The sequence below is a fragment of the Ctenocephalides felis genome, unplaced genomic scaffold (genome assembly GCF_003426905.1).
Source record: "Ctenocephalides felis isolate EL2017-DRISC unplaced genomic scaffold, ASM342690v1 CF-g0.4_SCAFFOLD_01492, whole genome shotgun sequence".
Lineage (NCBI taxonomy): Eukaryota > Metazoa > Arthropoda > Insecta > Siphonaptera > Pulicidae > Ctenocephalides > Ctenocephalides felis.
In genome coordinates, this window is record NW_020537646.1 from 9043850 (window position 1) to 9062429 (window position 18580).

General features: G+C 31.6%; 1 protein-coding gene and 1 pseudogene across 1 annotated transcript in view; one reads left to right on the forward strand and one right to left on the reverse strand.

Moving 5' to 3' along the window:
- LOC113370773 (flotillin-2) overlaps window positions 1-18580 on the forward strand; it is a 72487-nt gene that overhangs the window by 18516 nt on the left and 35391 nt on the right. The gene's annotated exons all lie outside the window — the stretch shown is intronic.
- Window positions 15060-17804, reverse strand: LOC113369996 (annotated as a pseudogene).

The following is an 18580-nucleotide window of genomic DNA, read 5'->3' on the forward strand; positions in this document are numbered from 1 at the left end:
GAGTATTATAATCAAAAACACTACAATATTTTATTAGTTCAATAGTATTACGAGATTGCATTTTAAAATAATAGTAATTAGAATACTCTAGATTTAGAAGGAAGGAAATGAAAAAATAAAAAATAATCATTAATCTATTGTAAGATTCATATAATTTATTGAGCCGAGATCTTTCTTATCTCAAAATTGAAATATTAAAATTATGTGAGGTGTTATATCTAGTTTAACACAAAAATTACTTTGAATATTTCTAAAAAAAACTTATAGTTATTTATTGCATATAACATCATTCAATTCTGTAATTAAAGTATAATATATATATATATATATATATATATATATTATATATATATATATATATATATATATTCTGATCACATAATTGCTAAAAAGTATTTAGGTAAAATGTTGAATTTATTATTTTCTAATGATGTGTATATGTATATACATGATATTTGTATGTATGTATCGAATTGAACTAATTGTAAGGCTTAGGCGGTGGGTATCTCTTGGACGCTTTAATATGCAACCTACAGTTGGATTTTCTCTTGAACCTTTTTATATCATTCATATCGATGGCGCCCCAGTCCTCCTTGATGAGGTCCGCGGCCTTTTCCGCAATCATTATCGTCGGCGCGTTCGTGTGCGCCGTTGGAATCTCCGGCATGACACTGGCATCGGCAACTCGTAACCCTTTTATTTCGTGCACATTAAGCCTTTCGTCGACCACAGAATTTCCACTTTGCGAACCCATTCGACATGTACAACATTGGTGGAAAATAGTCTGCGTCAGATGACGCATTGCGCAATGCCAATATTTGTCTGAATCGAAAGGATACTCTTGGCATTGTGGTATGGGGATATCGTGTAGTTTGCTACCATATCTTTGCATAGCTTTGGTTTTTGATATTCTTACACTTCGTCGTATACCTTCCAATATCACTTTATAGTCCTCAGTATGGTTTAAATAATTCGGATACAACAGCATCGGATTTAAAGGATTGGAATCCCTTAAACGAATATAGCCTTCAGATTTTGGCAGTAGTAACATTGGAAGAATCATCCAAGTGTCATTATTTTCTATAGGTTTATATACTGAATTGTATATTCTGTCATCAATTCCAAATGCGTCTTTGTAATTTCTTTCCGAAACATAAGACCCCGCTGTAAAAAGTAATTCTAGATCGGGACGATATAAAGAAGATTTATTTTTCGTGTTTATAAAACCGATAGCTTCAGTCCCCGTCGGTGCGGACAAAGGCCCGCTATGACGGATCATATATTCAAAAATATTATTTACCTCTTCGAATAGTCTGTCGGTTCTCATGGAAATCGATTCGTTTACGAGAAACGTTAAACCTCCTAGAGCAATATGATCTTGAAGGTGGTCACCGACGCTCAAATCAGCTATAACTGGAATATTCAACTTACTTAAATGATCCGAAGGTCCAATACCACTTAGCATTAGTATTTGTGGACTGTTAATGGCTCCTGCGCTTAATATTATTTCCTTCCTTGCTCTGATGGTATACTTCATGGAATTCCGAATATACTCTACTCCTTCGACCCTCTTTGTTTTTCGATCTATGAATACTTTTGAGACATGGGCTTTCATTAATATATCTAGATTAGCTCGCTTCGATACTGGGTGTATAAAAGCAGTGTTTGAGCTGAGTCTAGAACCATTTCGTAAAGTGAATTGCAATTTCGCGTATCCATTAAGTTGTCTTCCATTGTAATCCACAATGTCTTCTCCTAGTTCTTTCGCTGCTTTTATGAAAGCATCAGTCAGAGGCGTGGACCATGCGGCGTGATTCAGTGTTAAATAACCACCCGTCGAATGACACTCTTTGTCAATGTTGCGATCCTTGATTTGCATGTCTTCAGATTTAAGAAAGTAGGGTAGTACTGAGTTCCAGTCCCAGCCGGGGTTGCCCAATGAAGCCCAGCGATCATAATCTTCCGGGTGGCCTCGCGTGTGTATCATATTGTTGAGAACGGACGATCCTCCCATCACTTTTCCTCGAGGCCAATTGCATCGCTTTTCTTTCATTCCAAGACAAGCGTTTAACTAATCACAAAGCAACAATTAGCATCCATTTCTTTATCATACAATTAGATACTGCATTATTATTATCATATCAAACGTTTGAATAACTGTTTTGTTTTGCAAAGTTTTGATAGGCTGTAAGAATTAATACTTGCGGTTCTGTTCTGTATCCCCAATTGGCATCTGTAAATTGAAGCATCGTGGCCAGTATTGGTACGTCCATTATAAGCAATTCTTCATCTCCAGCTTCGATTAGAAGGATATTCCATTTATCTATTTCGCTAAGACGATTTGCTAAAACGCATCCTGCACTACCAGCTCCGACGATAATGAAATCATATTCCTAGTACACAGAAATTCAAAATTAATGTATTTTCTACGTTTTTTCGAATTTTCAAGAAAGCAATATTAGATATCTATAGATATCATTAAAATTATTTCACATTTATTATAAGATATTATAAGCATTTTGCTTTGAAATTTATACGTGTAGTATAAATGGATCAAAATTATTTAGATTTTAAAAATTTATATATGTTATGTTATCTATTATTTTGATTTTGTTCTTGTGATTTGTTAATTGATAAATATTTTTTAAAAAATCCTTATTATTTATTTACCTTTAATAGTTGTGAAGGTTCGTCCGCCTCCGCGCTGTTGAAACGATCGCTGTCCTTTATGAATTGCAAAAAGGCCTGGTTTGGATCAATCTTCCCTTGCACTATTACAATACACACGAACAGATGAATTGTAACATACCTTACCACGAACGGTTCCATAATTATCTCAGAAAATTACTAATACAATAAAGTTTAATCCCCTTTATAATACGTGGACATAATCGTATTATTTCGTTTTGTGTTCGAAATTATTTGCCATTTTCCATGTTTGTGTATCAATCATATATTAATAATACAAATTCTGCAGTTTGTGAGCAACTAAACATTTGCACACTTTGCATTTAACTAAACTATTATTTACTCTACTTTTGATATCGAGTGTCATTAATTAATTAATAGAATTACAGTTGCGAAGTGCCAGATGATACTTATTTTTTATATGTAATTATTTTGATAAGCTGTACAAATGTATTTTATAATATAATTTAAAATTATCAATTTATAAATTATATTAAATGAAAACTATTTTTTTTATTTTAAAGTTAATAAGAGTTTTGGTTACATGAAAATCAAATTGCATTGCATTGAAATGTTTGTTGTTCAAATTGAGGTAATGACATTTTTACAATTTGCTACGTAGTGGAAAAAAGTAAGTCGAATGTAGCATATTTTATTTCTTGTGTGCGTTATATATGTGGCAAATGTATTTTCACGTAAAAATAATGTTTAATTTATTTGTGAGACTTCATGCATCTAATTTGTTTGTACTTCGACAAATCTTTATATCAATTTGTAGACATAAATTATCATTAGTTTTATTAATTTATGATCACTATTTTAAAAATTTTATTACTTATTAAATCTAAAATTGTCTATTAAAATTTATATTGAATGATACTTTACACAACAGTGTACTAAATCATTGTAGATTTACTTGCAATATGCATAACAAAAAAAAATAAGAATGATTCCGTGAACATTCATTTGTTAATGTCTATAATACCATCCTTTCAATTTAATAACTATAACAAATCTAATATTTTAATTCTTTACAAAAAAATAAAGTCGTTTTATTGGTACAGGACTTATATTTTATCAATGCAACTACAAAATATTATAAAATTTGTACAAATACTAGTCAAATATTTCTCAATATCAACTAATTAAACGCTCGTCTGACATTGTGCTATATATTATCCTAATAGAAAATAATTCGTTTTTATTGGTACATGACTTATATTTTATCAATGCAACTACAAAATATTATAAAATTTGTACAAATACTAGTCAAATATTTCTCAATATCAACTAATTAACGCCTCGTCTGACATTGTGCTATATATTATCCTAATATGAACACAAACGAATTTTCGAGTATAGATTAAATAACTAGCATTTTCGAGTATAGATTAAATAAATAGCTGTAAGTGGAATTCTGTCTGAGGCAATTATGGCATCGTGCCTTAAGGCAAGGCGACAAATGGGCTTTGTTCAAATCTTGTAAATTTAATTTATCATACGTAAGATCATTATAATCTTTTCTTATCTTCATTTTTACATTTACTTTATTTTAGTTTTATGTACATGGTTGCTTATTTAATATGTATGAACAGTATTGAAATTATCATCATATTATCAACGACTTATAGTGCTTATTAAATGTAATCGTACATTTTCTCCCATCGCACTCTATATAATACTAACTTATGATTAACCTGAAAACGTGAAGTTAAAAACTTTGACTATTTGACATAGTTTGACTACGTGCAATACATTTTCTATTTTAAATAACTGATTACACTCTAGTCGCTGATTGAATGTACTTACTGTTAACTTAATTAATTAATTAACTTAATATTATAATTTAGTTCTTAACTAAGTTCACATTAATATCACAAGAATTGATCCAGATCCTCGTCATTTGTGTGTCACGTGGGATTCTCATCGATATCCGTTCGTTAGCCAATCTTGCTGATCATTATAACCGGCGCGTTGGTGTTGCCACTGACGATCGTGGGCATTATGCTCGCGTCGATCACCCGCAAACCGCGGACTCCGTAGACACGAAGCCGCGGGTCACGACGGCCGTTGGGTCACTCGAAGGGCCCATTTTGCACGTGCCCACAGGGTGATAAATCGTCATTGATATCGTTCTTGCCTGGCACGCCAAGTAGTCGTCAGAAAGGAATTTGTGTTGCTTACAATTTGGCAAGGGTTTCATGTACAGGCGAGAGTAAACTGTTTGAAAAACGTCCTGCTCGGCTACTTTGAGAGCAATCTTTGCGCCTTCAACGATGGCCGGTATGTCGTGAGGGTGTGTATAGTAATTGGGTTAATTCTTGGATATTCCAAAGGATTATTGCTTCTTAATCTTATCCACCCACGCGATTTTGGCCTTAATAACAGAGGCATTATCGTCCAACTGTCTTTATTAGCGATAGGACGAAAAACTTTGTCATAAATTTCCTCAGTCAATCCCAAAACCTTGCGAATTCGAGTTCCCGCATCGGAGTTAATAGAAGCTGGAGCCATGTGAAATGCACATCGGGCCAAAGACCAGATTTGTTTGCATAAGGGGTATTGACAAATGCCAAGCCTTCGACGCCACCTGCGATAATAAATTTTTGAGTACTTACATTGAAATATACTCATATAAATATACGATTATAAGTTTAATAATTATATTAATAATCAATGTGCTTTATCATAAAATAGTATTACAATAATATATAATTATGAATATATTAATAATATTATTTTTATATCAAAGATAATATTATTAATATGAATATAAATACCTAAGTTGTCATAGGACCTCGCTCATTTAGGACGTATTGAAATGTAACCGGCATCGCTTGAAACCTGTCTTGAACTATGGAGATAGGTTTATCAACATTAAAAGTAATCCTCCAAATCCTAGATGATCTTGTAAGTTATCTCCAACTGACAGGTTTTAAGCAGAGGATTCCAAGCTCTCGCAAGTGATCTGCTGGCCCAAAACCACTCAACATCATGAGTTGTGGAGAACTGATCGCACTGCCGAGAGTATCACTTCCTTCTTAGCATAAACAACCTGCTTAACTCCGTTTCTAATGAATTCAACACCATGCGCTTGCATTGTTATAGGGTTGATAATCATTTTTGTTACGTGTGATCTCAAAGCTACGTGCAGATTTTTTCTTAATCTTGCCGGTCTAATGAAGGCTTTTGCAGTACTGCATCGACTGCCTCGTCTAATAGTACCTTGTGCAATCATGAAGCCAGTTTGATACTCACCGTTGATGTCCCTATTCTCATAGCCAATTTCAGTCCCTGCTTCTACAAATGCAGCGACCAACGGCGTCTTCCATGGCGATTCTTGAACTGTTAGCAACCCTCCTTTATTGTGATACTTTGAGTTTTGTAAATATGGATTACGATTATCTTCTGACTTTTTGAAGTATTCCAATACGTGTTCGTATCCCCAGCCCGGATTGCCCAGGTCTCGCCAATGATCATAATCGTAACGATTCCCTCTGACGTACAGCATATAATTTAATACGCTTGATCCTCCTAGTACTTTACCACGGGCCAGTTACACCTTCGGCCGACCATTCCTAAGCACGCAGTCGTCTGAGGTTCTGTTTGTATTGCCAGTCAATTTTTGTCAGTTGAAGATATGCGGCCAGCGAGGGCACATCCGAAATTTCATTTTCATCGCCTCCGGCCTCTAGTAACAGTATATTCCAGTTTTTAATTTCTGATAAACGATTAGCTAAAACGGCACGGCGGAGCCTCCGCCTATGATAACAAAATCGTACTCGCGATTTAGATGTCTTTGATCTATGGGATGAGATTCTGGGTCAACTTTGTCGTATCTCGCATATTTCATAGCTGCCATGAGCAGTGGAATAAGCCAAAAGCCCGAACCTACGAGCCCTACGGCTTTTATAGCTGAAGTTGCGACTAGAAGTGCCATAATTATTTAATTTCAATTCTAAATATGTGATTTCTACGTCCGGGGGTCTTGCCCAGATTATATGATTAGATCTTATTATTTTTAGTTTTTTTGATTTTGCCAAAAATACAATACTGCAAACCATTATTTAATTATTTCAGTAATCTCAGCGATACTGTTCTACCTGAAATGATAATAATAAAATTAATCTTTGGTGACTTTATAAATATTTATTTTGCACGTATGAATAATTTATTGAGACATAACTGAGACATTGTTTTAGTTAATAATATTATTTTTTTAAACAACTTTGCTCACTCAGAATAAGTACAGATATAATTGGTAGCGTAGTTTGTAAGTTTTAAATAAAAAATCACTTGTGTGATCAAAACATTTTTTTCAAGCTTCAATGTTAATAAAACTAATAAATTGAATATCGATTACTTTTCAATCTCGTTATTCTCGACATTGTTTTATGCGTTATTGAATAAAAATAATTTTCTTTTCAATAATCATATTTCTATTAAACGTTTATAAACAAACCGGAAGCTAAAATCGCCAATTTCTCAATTTATATTACCGCAGCATTAGCGAAAAAAGGTTATTTTACGTGGCAATCTGCATTTTTTAATCAGCAAAATACTAGATTTCAACTGTGTTCATTTATAATTTATCTTAATAGAATTTTTTTTTATCATAGAACTAAATTAAAAATATTCAATATATGTGCGTATAAAGTTGTTACGTTGTTTGATTGCGTATTTCAAAATCGACTAATATTATGATTAATTCTAATAAAATTGATAAAATAAAAAAATATGCTTCCTTATACTTGTAATATTTTCGAACTATTTGCTCTATTTTTATTGGATTTTTAATGTGTATATTTATTTATTTATATTTGGTTAAACTTTATTATATGCAATATACTTTGCCTCAGCCTCATTTTTTTAAACTGCCACATTGCTTTATTTTAAAAATATTATTAGAAATAGATTGAAATAGTCATAATGTTTGTTTATTATACATTCCTTGTCGTCTGTTACATCATACGACGTTCTATGTGTTCCGTTTTGCTTCCGTTGCAGCGAAAGACTTTCCATTTAGCCGCGAAGAAAGTTCTGATCATGTAATCATTCACGCACACCGAGCAATGCGATTTTATTATGTGCAGAAAACAATACTTCACATTGATAATAACAAGTCAAAGACCAAAGCCAAGACCAAGACCAAGATAATTTGAAGTCTAAATCATATGTTATACCACATTAGAATGCGTTGAATTATTTGATTTAGGCGAAGTAGATGGGGTATAGATTTTGTTATAAAAACTAATCAGGTTTTTTATAAGTTAAAACTGCTTTATTCTTTCATCAGACAAATAAAATAAATAATAAATAAAAGTAATTTGTTTCACGTTCGGTTTTCTTTTATATAATTCAATAAATAAATATATAAAATAATATATAGTCGTGATTTTTGACATCTATTAGAACACACGATATTATAATTTACACACATATATAATTTATTTTGTTTATTGGTTCAAATTTTTTTAAATTTGAATTTGCGAACTTGATTGTATAAATTCGATTAGATTGAATATTTCAAAAACATAGTCAAGCACTTTAATGTGTATTTTTAAGCCGTCAAGATTGTTTAAGATATTTAAGCGATTTGATTTAATATTACATCGAATCTTGCAGTTAAAAAAATAAATGTATATATGGGTGTGCGTGTGTATTTTTTTATCACGTAGTTCATTTAATTACGTCTATTCGACACTTATTTTCAAATATATTCTTTTATATTTACTTTACATCGCAATATTGGTTTTACCAGTTGTGTAACTAAATTTAGATAGATTTTTACTATTGATAAAATGATTACAAGTAACATGCAAACACATGTAATAGTATTCTCTTTGTTAGATCTGTTACATTAGTGTATGTTACATTAGAACTTTCACGTACAATCGTTGTTGTCTAAAGATTTCATATAGATTCTGATAGATTTTTGTAGTTTTGTACGAAATCTAACTTCGTTGATTAATAATCTGTAATATTGCATAATATAAACGCCAAAAAATTTCTATGGGTATATTATTTCTACGCTTTTCATCATAATTTTATAATCTGGTTTTGACATAATTTAATTCACTTCTGTTAACGCATTGTTTCTGTTATAAGACTGTTACACATCTTTTCTGTGCAAACATAAGAACAAGGCTGAGAGTGTTTTTCTTATGAAACCATGAATGAAGAAGTTTTGAATCACCTGACACATTTGCGCTAGCAATTTACTTATATATGTATGTAATATTTAATTTAACAACACTTGTCACACTTTCGGTGTCGTTTGACGACCTTGGGAAAACTTTCGCCACTTTCGGTACTAGGAAATATACTACAAGAAAATGTATTGATTTTATTAAAGCTACTCATTTCAAAATTTGATTTACTTATTAAAGCTACTTAGATAGTTACTTTAGTCAAACCGAAACGGGGTGACAGTATTGGTTAAATTTCTCATTACTCCATAATGAGTTATGAGAGATCAAGTACAATTTAAATCTAAAATGATTGAATAATGATACGATGCTTGTTAGTTTCATACTAAAAAAAAGTTTATTCAGAGCGACAGGATTATAACCAAATAAAATTGCATCATGTATTTATGGTATACTTTCTTAAAAATTTAACAGAATATTTCTTTAAAAATAACATACTTTTTTTAATTTTTATTCATTTTAAATTAATTCTATAATCTGTTTGTACATAATACTGCTAGGTTTAATAGAATTGAATTAAATACAATAAATTAATTTGTAGAATGATACTAAATTATTTGAAAGGGATTTAGAAAATTATAAATTTCTCAATTTATTCGGATAATGTCTGGCTGGTTTTCCACAATTCGTAACGGTGTATGTCATAAAGGTCATCTAATGTAATTATACCGGTAACAAATTGATAATTGGCCCATGTTTTAGTATAGCCGCGGCGTCGCACGTCGAACCGTGAAGAAGACTTACTTATCTGCGAAGCGTACAATGTTGAATAAAAATGAAAGTCTTTAATCGTATTCACCTTATTCATTGCGTCATGTATGTCAATCGGTTAGTTATATCACGAGCTTTAGCTCAAAATTTCTCCGGCATGTATTGTAAATATATGATAATTATGTACATTTTATATACTTGATGTCAATAGCTTTCAGTGATATAATTTCAGTGATACATTCAATAATTTCAAGTTGTTCAGTAATAGATAAATTGAGACGTCAATATGGACAATGGTGGCTTCTTATCTTCGCCCATAGTTAAAGTATGCGAAATATTTATTTAATAATTTCGTAATAGCATAGCTTTCAAGACTTCAAACTTTCACTCGTGCTGCCATATAAAATAAACGTATCCTCATGTGAAATATAAATGTCAATAACTTAAAATTGGCGCGTCGTGCAAGGGCAACTACCAACTAGTATAACGTATTGAGTCACGATTTGGAATAGTATTTGCATCGATTGCATTATGATTTGCACACTTTCACAAAACGGATAGGCTGCCGTTACACGGCAAGGACATCGGAATACAGAAGAAAACCGCCAATGCCAAACATGTAGATCAAAATAATTATAAAAGATCAATTGAATGCCTTGAATTACATTAGCTGCTCTTAAATGGTGCATTGGCATTGATTTAATAATAATCTGAAACATATGATCTATTTTTGTTGCTATACTTAGTTTTAATTATAATTAATTCGCATGCATAATGGCAAACAATATTAAAAATTAATATACACATATTGCATCATCGCAAGAAAAGAGATAAATCAAAAAAGGATTTTGCTTTTTGTGCGCATTATATTCCGATTAAATTAATATTAAACCCTGGAAATTATCATACAAAAAAAACTACTGATTTTACATAGCTATCAGCATTTCATTCAAAGTTCGTTATTTTTACTGTACAGCACAATTTACTTTTTTCGGTTGTTTCACTTTTTTTGTCTGTGAGATATAAAATTCCTAACTTAAAATTAATTAATCTTAATACATTATATTAATTTCTGTAATAAATTATTTATAACCTATTTGTATTATAGTATCAGCGAGCATGTAGTTTGCAACATATTAAAGTTTCAGCCTTCTTAAATTACTGAAAAATAATTTTGTCATATAAAAAATCATTCTACCTACATTTTGAAAATAATCCACATTAATACATCCTTGTCCATCTCGAATACTTGTATGCCTGAGCACGAAACAAAAACACACCTTATAGCAATCAAACTTTCGCAACTAATGCACTTCACTTATATATTCAGTTATTATTTTATCGTAATAATTTATTTATTGGATTTTCGTATGTTTAAAAATAGCTTCGAATATAGTAAAATACTTGACAAGTGATTATCGATGTAAATAATTAATGTAGTACATTTTGTTTGCAGGTAAATGTGACGGCGACTGTGCCGAAGAGAACGAATGCGTTTGTTACACTAACGGGCGGTCGCTGGTCGCTGCCGGAGCCTTCGCGTTTTGCTCGACGAGGAAACGTTCGATCATTCGAACTCGAGTAGGGATTTAACATCTATGACTGACAAAGATGTCACCTATAGATCACACGTTATGAACATTTTCAATTAGTTTTGAGATTTATCGAGGGTTTCTTCAAGTTATATAAGCTAGAGTTGAATAATCACCTCGCCTATTATTATTTTCACTAGTCCAATCATTTGCGATTTTTTCGCATAATAATAACAGAAGTTTTTATCTAATTTTCATTATCATTTTTGTATAGAATATGTGCTGTTTTACATAGAGATCAATAATAGAAATAAATTCAACTTTATAAGAATAATCCTAATGTGGGAGGCCTTTATGATTCGTAAAGTTAAGTTTGTAAAACGTAAAGCCATCCGAACATACACTTTCTTAACAGTATTTTAAGAAATTGCTTATACATCTTTCATGAATGAATTAGCAAAAATGCTGTATCATCCTCACAACGCACACCTCAATCATAGTAAACCATTTAATTAAAGTATCTAGCAAGTAAGTAATCGAATCCAATTTTCAAGATAATTTCTACATAACTTTCTTTTTAAACTATATATATTTTACTACGTATAATAAAAAAAATGGAAATGTTTGGCTTTAAATCATGCTTTGAATATAAAATGAAGCCTGTCTAAATTATTTAATAAAGAAGCGGTGCCTACGTGCTAGACGTCAAGTTTGCAGTCGCCAACTTTTACGTCATGAAGAGATAGTATATGCTGGTTTCTTTCTTATTATTGTTGAATTGTATTCATCATACTAAAAAGCTATGGTATTTTGAATAATTAATACATTAAAAATATTTCGTAATACATATAGTAAATAATCACGTAATGCAAAAATCTGTTTTATCACTTGGATTCACTGTTGAAAATTATGCAGATTTTTTTTTAATTTCTTTTATTGGCATCTGATAAATATTTAGCCACATACATGATATACAATATATAAGACACATATAAACAATATAATTCACTTATATCTTTACTTTCGTTAATAAACCTAATTACGTAGGGATAACTATGTAAATCCTGTAATAATGAAAACAAATTTAAGGGTTTGATCGGCGTTTTCATGAAGTACAATTTCATTAACAATTTTGTCCTGTTCTCCTCTAATACACTGCATTCTAGATAATGTGTTCAGTTGATCCGATTAGCGCTCCACAATAAGAAGATTCCTACTCTATTATACCCAGCTATTTTAAATTTTGTTTTATTAAAATCCAATCCATATCTCACTGAAATGATCATTATATGACTATATCATTGAAACCATGTTTAATGCATATTGAAAGATGCTAATTGATATTGATTTTTTATATCAATATTGTGAATTTGTTTTACATCGACGAATAAAGAAAATATTTAATTCGGATAATATATTTGCCCTTAATATTTTAAGTGTGCTGTGTTTATTTCATCGACTGTGGCACTAGAACCTTCCTGCATGTTAATGACTACGTGTGAAATGGATGCAAAACGTGGCGAACGGATCGTTGCAAAACTAATTTCAAAGCGTATCATACTATAATGAGCATGAGTAATTTTTAAATGTATAATATTCATCGTTCTTTCACTGTTACGTGTGCGCCGGATAGCATTGTGTCTGTCGTGGCCTTTTTTTTCTAATATTTAATCGTGAACTTTCTTCGTGCATGTTCCCTAATATAAATGTAGCTGTCATGCAGCACGCAGACATGCTCAGCGGAACGGTTTATGGGAGTCGCCGGAACTAGTGGTAGAAGAATCGGGGCGAAGTGTTCGAATGACTATCACAACACATTAATTAGATAAAACCAGAATCCGAAACAAATATTCGTATTAGAATAATCCGGCGCATAATGCCCATAATGTTTCACTTTTTTATATACCAAACGATATATTGACTAAAATTTTGTAAGAATTCTTTTTTTCTTATGTTATTCGGTGTATACGAATTAGGCATTCATAAGCATGAACTTTAACTGCAACTTCTCTCATTACTTTAGTCGGTATAAACTCACTGGCAACATATTTTTGAATTCCGCAAATATTCAATATAGTAATGTTTCGATACTTATTTAGTCTCTATACTATCGTTATAACACTAGCCGTAAATCGCATTCGGAAGGAAAGTGAACTTCTACTTCTAGTGCAGCTTACGATTATTCATTAACGCTATCGTTTCCGGTACAAATCACTTCGGAGCAGTTTTGTAAGCGCATCTTTCTGATTGAATTGGAACATAATTCATGTAATAATATTTTTTTTACCTTTTTAATGCGCTAACATTAATAAAACTATTGAAACTTTATAAAACTCAGTATGAATTGATCTTATCATAATTATATACTTTCAAACATAATAAAAATTAATCTTTTCATTATTATACCACATTTGGGACACTTTAAGAAAAATAAAATTTAATAAGTCCATTTCTAAAATATTTAGTTCAGAGTACATTTGATATTTTAATATACTTTTATTATGATACCTTTTACAAGATTTTTGCAAGAGTTTATTGAAATCTTAATCTTCTATTTTTGAATTAGTTTCCATAGAACTTTGAGTGATGATGGAAGTGAAAATTCAGTCATCAAAAAAAGTCATTTTCAAGTAAAATAATCTATTATATTGTAAGACTTAAAATTTCTGTCTGTCTTACAGTTCTTTGACGAATTTGGAGGAGGTTGCTTGGTGTGGTTAAGATGCAGGGAAACTAATTCATTCATTAGCCACCGGCATATTTTCTATAATTTCGATTAAGTATGATTTAAAGTTATACTTTATTCTATCAATTTTTTGCATTTCATTTATTTAAAGCTATTACATAAATTATTAAAACACGTAATGTTGATGAATGCTTATTTTTTTTGCTTTATGTTCATTTAAAATTTGCCCGATATTTTACAAGAATTTTCTCCAAGCTTTTAGTCATTATAATGAAATCTTCCAAATGCTACTTAAAGTGCATATATATATATATATATATATATATATATATATATATATATATATATACATTTATTTTTGTTATAGATGTACTGTCTGAACATCATTAACTCTATGTGCTCGGTTGCTGAAAAGCTTTCTATTGAATATAATGTTTTGTTTTATATAAGTACTCTCTCTCAAACTATCTGCAAACTTTAAGTATTCAATATTTAGTGGGGTTATTAGATTTGTTACAAATAAGATAGCAATCCAATTTATTTTTGATTCTTCTGAAGATTATGTATAATTAGTAACCGAAGTCTGAATCATATATTTATTGTACATTGTTCTACTCTGAAATAAACAAAACCTGAACCATGAACAAAAAATCTAAACACATACATAAATAAATTTAATATTTAACATTTGGTTGTCAGATAATCAAAATAATTAATAATTTACTGTTTTACATATGCGAAAATTAATAGTATTTGAAAACAGATAAAGAAAACAGTTTATAGATAGTAATACAAGAAGGCAATTAATCAAATTATTTAAATAAATTATATATATATATATATACATGGGTAAACATTTCAAACCTAATATTTGATTTATTTGTTCATCATTTTTTTTATCTTTTTTATTAAAATAAAAACAAATTTACGTGGAATTACATGTTGCTTCACTGGGAAATATATACATATTTACATTGACTAAATTTAAGTTAAATTCAATTCGAAAAACAGAATATTATGATTTTTTAGTAGAAATTTTAAAATATTATAAAAATATATATTAATTACGGAAGAGTAAGATGTCAACTTTGAATTGAATTTTGTTAGGTCAAAATTCCATATAAATTTTCTTAAAAAAATGAGATTATTGTTTGTATTCATTATATATCACTATTTCATTATAATAATAATATTTTTCTATTTGTGTCCGACAAGCACTCAAAGATTTATTTATCATCTTTGTAGCCAATCTTCTTTTATCATATCGGCTCCTTTTTCCGCTATCATTATCGTGGGAGCATTCGGATTGCCACTGACTATTGTGGGCATAATACTGGCATCTATGACTCTCAAGCCTAAAACTCCGTAAACCCTCAGTCTCGGATCGACAACGGCATCAGGATCGTCCGGCGGTCCCATTTTGCATGTGCTTGTAGGATGATATATGGTGAATGTAAATTGTCTTAAGCAGCATTCCCAATATGCATCGCTATCAAATTCATGTTGTTTGCAATCTGGCATAGCTAATGAATTCGGCCTCGATCCATATTTTTGAAAAGCACTCGAGTTTGATACCGCATGCGCTATTCTTATTCCTTCAATGAGGGTGAGAATATCTTCACGATGCGCAAAATAATTTGGTTCTATTGCAGGATAGTGTAGAGGATTACGACTTTTTAATCTGACCCATCCGGTGCTCTTTGGTCGCAACAGCAAAGGCAAAATGGTCCACGTTTCCGAATTAACCAATGGCTTGTACATAGTATTGTATACCCTATCTCTTAAACCCAAAATTTTTCTAATTTGTTCTCCACTGTCTGAATTTACAGAACTGGGCGCGAAATGGAATTGAATGTCAGGCCAGTTTTCGCTTCTGTTATTGTATTTTGAATGTACGAATGCCAAACCTTCTATTCCTCCTAATGTGGTCATTGGTCCGCGTTCGTTCACTACATATTCCATAGCTACAGGAACGGTTTGAAATCGAGCTTTTTTGAATGTAATCGGCGCATCGACTATAAACGTCAGTCCGCCTAATCCGACATGATCTTGCAAGTTATATCCGACTTTTAAATCTGAGAGAACGTTGATCGAATGTTCCTGCAGATGCTCGGCCGGACCCACCCCCGACAGCATGAGCAACTGTGGACTGTTGATGGCGCCTGCGGATAAAATAACCTCACGTCGGGCTTTTACGACTTGGCGTTTTTTATTCCTCATAAATTCGACGCCGGTAGCACGTTTGTTTGCGTCGAACAATATTCGCATCGCTTGCGAGTGCATGGCCACATGTAGATTGCTTCGTAACCTGACCGGCCTCAGAAAAGCTTTGGCCGTGCTGCATCGACTTCCCCGTCTGATTGTTCCCTGAGCCATCATAAAGCCCGTTTGCTCTTCGCCGTTGATATCTCGATTTTCGTATCCTAATTCTTCGCCGGCTTTGAGGAAAGCCAAAGCTAGAGGCGAATGCCATGGGGATTCTTGTACTGTGAGATATCCACCGGCGGAGTGGTATTTCGTTTTCACTAGATAAGGATTGCGATTATCTTCTGATTTTAAAAGTAGTGTAACACGTTATCGTATGACCATCCCGGATTGCCTAGAGATTCCCAAAGATCGTAATCTTTGCGATTTCCTCGCACGTATACCATCGCATTTAAAACGCTGGAACCTGCGTAAAAATTTCTTCATTAAAATATAAATGATTATGATGATGTTAGCGTATGTTTTTTGATACTTCTTAAAATTAACTAAAGTAAAAATGAATTGTTTATGATGTTGATATTGCACGAATTAGTTAAAATTATTGCTTACCTCCTAATACTTTACCGCGTGGCCAATTGCACCTGTCTCCTACCATCGCCTGGCAGTAGGCGCGATCTCCTGGCGGCATCGTCTGGTACTGCCAATCCATATCGGAAAGCTGCAGGTATCCGGCGAGAGCGGGCACGTCCGATATTTCGTTTTCATCTCCGCCGGCTTCCAACAGCAACACCGTCCAGTTTGCTATTTCCGACAACCTGGACGCCAATACGGCACCCGCTGAACCGCCACCCACAATTACGAAGTCGTAGTATGGCAGCACCTATAAACATTGCCATTTGGTAAAACAGTATTTCATACTTAACTTTGTCTCGTGTACGAATTAAATATATTAATGCAAGCGTTAAATTTAGTTTTCTCCATTATTGGAATAAAAACGGTACGGTATTTTTTTGTAAACCGTACACATTCAAGTAACTTTTTACAGTACATTATCTTTATCTAATGGTTATTGCGTAAACACGATTATAACATCAACCACGCTTGTCTGATCTTTCGAAATATTTAATTAGTTTTCCAAACCAGACTCTTTTAAAAATAATAACGGGATTGCATCACTGTTTTCTCTTCATAGATTATCTTAACGGCAGTTTTACGTCCCACGGTTTTTAAATTCGATTAAATGAATAATTAATAAAACCGAACATTCTTTCGAATCAAATGCGCATGATAAAATGATTCAATTTATATTACGATAATATTTCAACTCATTGCGGTAAGTCGCCTGAAATCAAACTCTGAGAATTCTTCTATAGGAAAAGGATTTTTTTGACATAATTAATAATCGATGAATCGGGAAAGGGAACTGGATAATATATGAAAAAGATTTAAACGATTTCTTTATATACCTTACAATATCAACATATACGTATTCCAATTGTATTTAGTTCTTTTGTGTTTTGATAAAGCCTTCATTAAGTAATATATTTGTATATAAAAATCTAAATTTTAATTCTGTAAAATAATTCTTTATATATATATATATATATATATATATATATATATATATATATATATATAATATTTTATTATACTTACATTTTGAACATCGATTGGATGAGATTCTGGATCCACACTATTATATCGGAAATAGGTGAGACCCATAGCAAAAAGCGGCACAATACCCAATATTGTTGTTACAGGAGAACTGAACATTGCCAAAAACGGTGGTGCCATGTTTAGCTCTTATTTATTCTACAATATAAACCATTTAAATAATTAATATGAATTATACATTTTAAGTAAAAAAATCAAATGTGGAAAATGTTTAACTAATTGTATTTACACATATTTTATAATGAATATAAATTCAAAATTTTCCATTAATAATAGTTTCAAGTTAGTGAAAGCCAAATCGATCAACATCATTTTTTGTATTGAAATAACATCGAGATATACATATATATATATATATATATATATATATATATATATGATGATAGTCGACGTTGATATATGTTTATATATGATGCATATATTTACATATTTCAAATTGCATCGAGAGAGTTAATGACGTGTGAGATTGGTTTCCCCGTGATTTTGAGCTTAGAAGTCACTCAACTTATAAATGTGTTTCTCTCGTTTTATATGTTTGGAATGATTTGTTTCCTTCTCGTTTTCGAAAATTATCATGAAAGTTAAAGCCGATACAAATGTAGGTCGTTCTTTCATTGTCAACTCCATAAAGCGTCAAATTGATGACTCTTAGAAGGATGAAAACGCATTCGACATAAAGATGGATCGACAAGAAAAATTATGAAAGCGCGATCACTAATTTCTATGAAACTGCGAAGACATTCTCTCGAAGGCATTTTATGACTCTTCATCTATCGACGGCGTGTTAGGTGTGAAAATGCAGTGATATGCATTTCGAACTGACATTTATTAAATTTAAATCGTCATATCTTCTATTTGATCATTAAATAATATTT